Below are 7,664 nucleotides of genomic sequence, written 5' to 3' on the forward strand. Positions count from 1 at the left end.
ATAAGCTTCAAGGTACGTCTCGCCAAAACCCCCTAGCCTACATGGGACTAGACTTTCGGGATAGATCAGAAGCCCCCCACTAGATCCCGCTAGACGAGACCTATAGAGATACCTTGAGCATCAAAGGCAAACCTGGTGTAGTAGCGAACAATGCCGACCAAAGGTTCGTAGCATTTGGCCTTCAAAAAAATGCCTAATAATCCCTTGAGGGTGAGGACTTCGACATGATCCCTTAAAATTCTTGAATGATTGCATTTCTCGATTCTATTGAAGCACAACAATGTGGGGCATGCTGTTGGAAGGTATTTTTCATCAACATGGGCCCCCCCACTCAATTAAGGCCTAGCAAACAGTGAAAATTTTGACAGTCTCAAAATAGCTCCAAAACTAGTCAAGATCTTCATGAGGCCTCTTAAAAGTCTCTTACCAAGTTTCGGTGCATTTCGACATGTCTAAGGCGGTGAAGACTGAGAAACAGTTCCAGCAAAATCGACCTCTAGCACCCTGAAATGGATCCTATAACAAGAGCTACATTTTTGGTATCTCAATATGCTGTGGCACCACCAACATTGGAATCGGCACAGTTGAAAAGCCTTAGGGTCAAATTTCAGCTCGAACGGACACTCCAGGAAGAAGTTATAGGCAAAAGAGTGAAACAAGAGGGGTCGCATGTTATTACCGTGTGGCCACCCTGCAACTCCATGCCATGGAAGCGACAATCACGACCAGTGAGTGACTTTCGATGGTCATATCTCACTCGTCACTAGTCGAATCTCGCTCAAATTCGGTGAGCATGTTCGTCTAATCATGACGAGCGATTCGATATGTGGCAAGCCTCGTGACGACAACAGAGCACGAAGAAAAGCTAGAGAGAAGTTGTTAATCCGTGAAAAAAGTGCAAAAAATTCAGCAGTGTCTTGTCTTGCTCAAGCAGCCGGATCATGTCGCTCGAGAGCCCGATCGACACAAGACCAATTCCATTGTGGACATAAGGTCTCGAGCTAAAAATATGATCCATAGCTCGAAGTTTGTACCAAATTGATTGTCATGCTGAGCCCTACAAGAAAACACAAATCTGAGCATCATAACGACCCCCGATCATCCATGCAAGATCACACAAGTTTTAGGGCAACATAGGGATTGTTCTGAAATTTCACGAATTGTTAGGAAGGGGCAAATCTTTCATTTTGCACTCTATTTTCTAATTTCTTTTAATTCAATTTAATCTTAATTTCCAATAATTAGGGTTACTTTTGATCATCCAACCATGTTTGGGGCAAATTCTGTATATACATAGCAGTATTGTATGCAAAAAAGGACACACAGACAGGATCCATCTCCTTGCAAAAGAGAGAGTTTTGCTTGAATATAATTTCTCTTTCTTCCCACTGTTGTGTCATGCTTGAGAGAGAGAGAGTGAGGCGAGAGAAACTTTTGATCTGTACCCCTAAGTTCGAGGTAAACCTTCTTTCTCTTCATTTTCTTTCCTTCTCTCTCTCATCTTTTCTCTCTTATTCTCTTTCTTTTTCTTCTTCCCCATCTGAGCTCTACTCATAGGTCATGCACGGTAGTGGCAGTGTCGTGCATGCCTCTCTTGTAGCCTCACAGGTCGTGCATGGTGATGGCAGTTCCATGCGCGCGTCTCTTTCTCCCTCTGTTCTATCTCTTTCACGAGGCCTACAAACGACGCTGCTCATCGTCGTTTGTAGATGTATCCTAAGCGCCTTAGCGATGGACATGGGTAATGAAGCCTATCGCCGCCCAAAGGGGCTTCACCCTGTCGCGTGACCATTGCAGACGTCAATACCCATGGCCGTCTGCAAAAGGGTCGAGGCAATACTCGCCACTGCACACTGGCTTCTTCTGCGCCTCCCTGCGCCCATCGTCGTGCGCCCTATGAGAAGTAATCACCGTGAGACCTATGAGAAGTTATCGCTGTGCCCCTTGTTAGGAGCCATCACTGTTCTCTAGGGACATGTCGCCTCCTCGTGCTGCCAACGGTGATGCCCATTACCATCTGGATTCTTCCTCCCTATGTTGTCTCTCTCTCTTCTCTTCATCCTTTTCTCTTCTAACTTGACTGAGGGTAGATCTAACTTAGCATTGCCATCTCGGTCTCGGTTTTGAGTAGTATTGTCACCATGCTGGTCTTGAGGACCATGCCCGTGTTGCCCACTTTGAGTAGATAATTGTCCAAATGTCATGCTAGGTTCGCCTCTCCGTCTAGTTTTTCTTCTCTTTTCTATCTTTATCTAAAATTTACATTTCATCATGCTATCACATGAATGTACTCCTTGACCCACTTGTCCTACAAATTAACCATAGAAGGGTTGTGCAGAAAACAAGAGGATTGCAGGTCAAGGGAGGCAATTTCGAACCAGCTAAAGCAATTGAGGGGCCTTCTTCGTGATCTAAGAGGGCGCCCATGTGAGCAGCTCGCGTAAGTCCCAAACCCACCTAAAATTCCTCTCTCTTTAGTTGGTATACCTGCCCTTGCTCTTGAGCAAGGTTTTGAGAGAGCGATCTCAAACCCTGGGTTCACCAGAAACCCGAGGTACGTGCCGTCAGATCATCTAGATCCGAAAGGCGAGATCAAGGCACCTAACCAATGACACTTAGTGCCAAATTTGCCTCTGTATTCCATCAAATAGAAACACTGGTTTTTTATATCATATACTGGGAACATAATAGTTACATGTGTTTAATCTCCTATTATATTTTACATTGACCAAATAATACAATAAGAGCAAATAAGGCCAATTATGCTTGATTATATCCTCAAGACCTATACAGTCGTTTCTGACAAAGTAAGACGTACATGCATATTAAATAAAAGAAGATAACATCAAATGGGATATCATACCATATACCTTTTTCGAGAACAGGCTTCAAGCAGGTATTTCATAGCTCAGAATCAATTTCTTTCTCTTTCTCTCTTTTTCTCACTCTATCTCAGTACTACAATCAATACTTAATCAACCTATGAGATATATCCTCTCAAGGAGTTCCTATCTCAAGGAAAAATATGCGAACCCCTTTCTCATCTGCTCGTTCGGCTTCTATAATCATTTTCCAAGTGATAAACTTCATTTTCTCTTTGATAACCATCAAACATAATATTTACATCTTCATCATTGATTTGTTGATGATGCTTATCCTCTTTCTAACCTTCACGTTGAATCATCACTTTGTCTTTATCCTTTATACGAGTTCGAATCAGTGAGATGATCTTTTAGTTTAAATGAGGAGATTTCGTGGATTTGAATTCTAACTCAAGGCTTCACGTGAATTTAAATCCACGAGTAATCTCTTGAACCCAATCTCAATCACTCGTAAACTTTAATTTGTTCTTATTATGTGTGGTCAACCATTAACCATACGTGAATTCAAATTCAAGCCTATCTCATACGACCAACCATCTCTCTTTTAAATTTTAAATATGCAGTCTTGTGAGTCAGTCGAGCTGTCTAATGAGAAAGACTAGGACATGTCTCCCCTTCATTACTCGTTGGTTCACCTTTCTGTTCATCACGCTCAATATACGCTTTATTCACTAGTGTATAACAGTTCCACACCTTTTAAGGGTGATAATACATTGAACGGAGGATCCATTGGTCCCGATTTCAAAATTCCTTGCATTTAAGGGAGAAATTAAAATATCAATAGTTGAATGTTGTTATGTCTGGAATGCATAAGACATGGGGCTTTAAAGGTCCAACCATCGAGCTATATGGTCAATGAGCTATCCAACCTCTAACTAATACAAATCTTCAAGGAGAAGGTCACAGTACCTCGGACGTAGTTTCTTGAGAGTCTTAATTCGATCCCGAAGGCATCAAGCTTCGAGGTGTCAGTCAGGGCATATCCGATTCGACAGTGGATACAGACATGAGTTAAGCCAGGTCCAAATATCACCCAAGTCATATCACCCTTGGACTTTAAGGCATATAAGGCCTTAATATATACATTTTAGGAATTCACCTCAACATATGACGAGATTTTACTCAAGTTCCATCTGTCAAAACATGATTATTTCAACATACGACGGATCTTTTAAAGAGTCATATCATATGTCACCCAGAACTCCTTCGGTATCTAGTGGAGAGACATTTATATGCAAGCGAATATATGCATTTCGGTGTTCTGCCTCAAATAGAGACATCTTCATGATCTCTTATCATAGACCGTAAGTTATATAGCACATGTGCATAACTAACAGTGAATGCCAATGTTAAGTCGTATGTATTCCTCAATTTATCACATGGGTAGGCGTACATAAAGCCTTAAGAGTATATGTATCCTAAAACTTGTCTCCAGATGAGATCGCTTCATATTTTACGTCAACCTTGAATATGTCTAGCTAACGGGCTCTTGCCATTATCAATCGTGAGTTATAACTTTTAAGGACTAACTGACGAGTCAAAATTCTTTTAGGCATATCAAGCCTCTCATGTGATGGATCTTGATCATATCATACATTTTGTATCATATGGGATTTTTCATCTTCACTAAGCCTCGTATGAAGCATAGCTGACATATCATTATAAAAATGCATCTGATCCTTATATGTGACTAAAAGCACACCCAACACATATAAAGATAAAATCACAAATTTACTCCCATTGTTCCAAACATATACACAGTAATCCAATCTATTAGCTAGTCAATTGGGCAATTGTCTTGTGAAAAGTTAAGTACCATGGCCTAGATGATTGTTTTAGACCATATAATGATTTATTCAAGTTATATACCATTTCTTCTTGACTTGTAACTACATATCGCTCTAGTTGTTTTGTGTAGATATATTCTTTTAATTCTCCATTTAAGAAAGTTGTCTTAACATCTAATTGAAATAATTTCAAGTAATAATTTAAGTAAACCTTTGACTATTAATGCAGTCTTATATTTATCAATGGTTCCATCAGCTTTAAATTTCTTCTTAAGAATCCATGTACATGGAATAGCCTTCCTATCTTTAGGAAGGTCTACAAGTTCCCATACTGAATTTCTTGTCATAGAGTTAATTTCATCATCTATAGCAATGATCCATTCAGATGATTCAGGTGAGTTGATGGCTTCACTATAAATACATGGTTCATCTATCTCATCCTCATTATAGAATACATAATATTCATCTAAATGGAAAGGAGGAGCTCTAGACCTCAGATTTCTATCTAGATTACGGGACTCAGTAGGGACAAAATTACTAGTTGTTGGTATAAGATCAATGATATTGCCTTGATCTTTAATATGTTCTTCTTCAAATAAGTCAACTTCCTTATTTTTATTTTTATCGTTATCTTAAATTTCTAAAAAATGTGCATCCCTACACTCAATTAAGTTTCTATTGCCATGATTATAGAACATGTATCCCTTAGAGTTATCACAATAAACTATCAATGAAAATTTAATTGTTTTACTATTGAGTTTGTCTCTTCCGTGATTTGGGATAAGCACATGTGCAACTGATTCCCAAATTTTAAATATACTTAGGTCTGATTTTCTTCATGTCCAAAGTTCATTACGGGTTAATTCTATAGCCTTAGTTGGAAATCTATTCAAAATGAACATAGTTGTATTGATAGCCTCTTCCCAAAAATTTACAGCTAGGTTGGCATGATCCATCATAGACCTAACCATTTCCATTAAAGTCCTATTGTGCCTCTCCGCTACTCCATTTTGTTGTGGGGTGTATGGTAAGGTTGTTTAATGTATTATACCATGATTTCGACAAACTTGGTTAAATAATTCTGAGGTCTATTCTTCTCCCCTATCGGTCATTGGAATTTCAATATATCTTCCTAATTGATTTTCCATTTCTATTTTATATTCTTTCAATGTTTCTTAGGCATCAGATTTTCTACTAATTATGTATACATATTCACACCTAAAGTAATCATCTAAGAAGGTTATAAAATATTTCATACCTCTACGTGTCTTAATATTCAAAGGTCCACATATATCTGAGTGGATTATATTAAGTAATTCTTGTGAATTTTGTCTTTTAGCGAATGGCTTCCTAGAGAGTTTTCCTGATATGCATGGTTCACAAGTTTGAAACTCAATTTCTTTAAAATTTGGTATTCATTCTCTTTTACTAATTTTTGCATTTTATTTTTATTAACGTGTCATAATCTCACATACCATATATATGCATCATTTTTAGCCACATTCATTGTCATATCAATATAAAAATAAGTAACAACATTCATTCCATTAACAATAGTTGGACGATACAAAATCTCAACTTTCTCCCCCCAAACATAAATTCAACCATGTTTCCTGATAGACATCTTCATAGACTTGAAACGAACCTTATAGCCCTTTTCATCTATCCTAGGGACATAAATAAGGTTGTGCCTCATATTAGGCGCATAGAAGTTATTAGTGAGGAAGAAATTTACATTCTCAGGCAACTGCAGCTTGTATGTGTTAACACCTAGTACATCACAAAAGGTGTCCTTCCCCATATATATCCTCTGATCGTCAGTTTTGACTTTCTTCAAATAGACAAAACCATCACTAGTTTTTGAAACATGTCTAGTACATGTAGAGCCCACCTACCATTCTCTCAAATCATGATCAACCGCCATAGATTTAGAGAACACACAAACTAGGTCGAGTTTCTTATTATTCTTGTGGTTGCTCTTTTGTTCATTATTCCGGCGGTAGCCATTATTAGACATATTTTTATTAGGTCATTTAGGTTTGATATGTCCTATTTCTTCGTAGTTGAAACATTTTAAATAGTTGGCGTAAGCCTTTCCTCCTTGCGGTTTGAAAACTTTACCCTTCTCTTTAGATTGATTATAGTTATTTCAATTATTGTAGGGTCTAGGATGGTCACTTTAAAGGAATTTTAGGCAAAGTGCAATTCTGCCTTTCCTTTTTTAGTTTTTCTTTCTTTCACTATACTTAGGTACATGGACAAGTTCAACATGGTAATTCCTTGGGTTGAGTGATTTAGAGCAATGACTACAGGTTTCCATAAATATGGAAGATTATTCAATACATTTGACACTTGCATACGATCGGGAATGGGGTTTCCCGTCGCAGCAAGGTCTTTAGCAAGAACAATCATTTTGTTAACATGCTCTACCACATATTTATTTTCCCTCATCTTATATGAATTGTATTTTTCAGACAAAAGTTGAATATTGGTTTCAGATGTAGATCCATATTTTTTTTATCAAAGCTTCTATCATTAATTTAGATGTTTCATAATCTTCAAAAACCCTTATCAAATTATTCTCCACAAAAGTAAGCAATGTGGTTTTTACTAATTTGTCATATCCTTCTTATTTCACAAGTTGTCTTCTACTTTGACAAGCGGGGTTTAAACCCAATTTAGGTTGAGTAGAGTTCAAAACATAATTGATCTTATCATAAATCAAGATGTAGTTCATTTTTCATTTCCACATATTCAAGTTTTTTCATTAAGTTTTTTTATTTTAGATCACCAATCTAGCAGCCATGTTATCAAAAAAATACACGAATATCAATGAAATTGAAGGTTTAGATCAACTGAACACTTTCTCGATGGATGATTTACCAACTTTTCAGATAATGATGATGATGTCCTTTTTGGTCGATAGTGAGTCACATATCTCCTTAAGAGAGCAGTACGGGATGGCCTCCAAAGAATCGTCGATGATTACCAACTC

The sequence above is a fragment of the Amborella trichopoda genome, chromosome 3 (genome assembly GCF_054954075.1).
Source record: "Amborella trichopoda isolate Santa Cruz 75 chromosome 3, AtrichopodaSantaCruz75HAP2 v2.0, whole genome shotgun sequence".
In the NCBI taxonomy this organism is placed as follows: domain Eukaryota; kingdom Viridiplantae; phylum Streptophyta; class Magnoliopsida; order Amborellales; family Amborellaceae; genus Amborella; species Amborella trichopoda.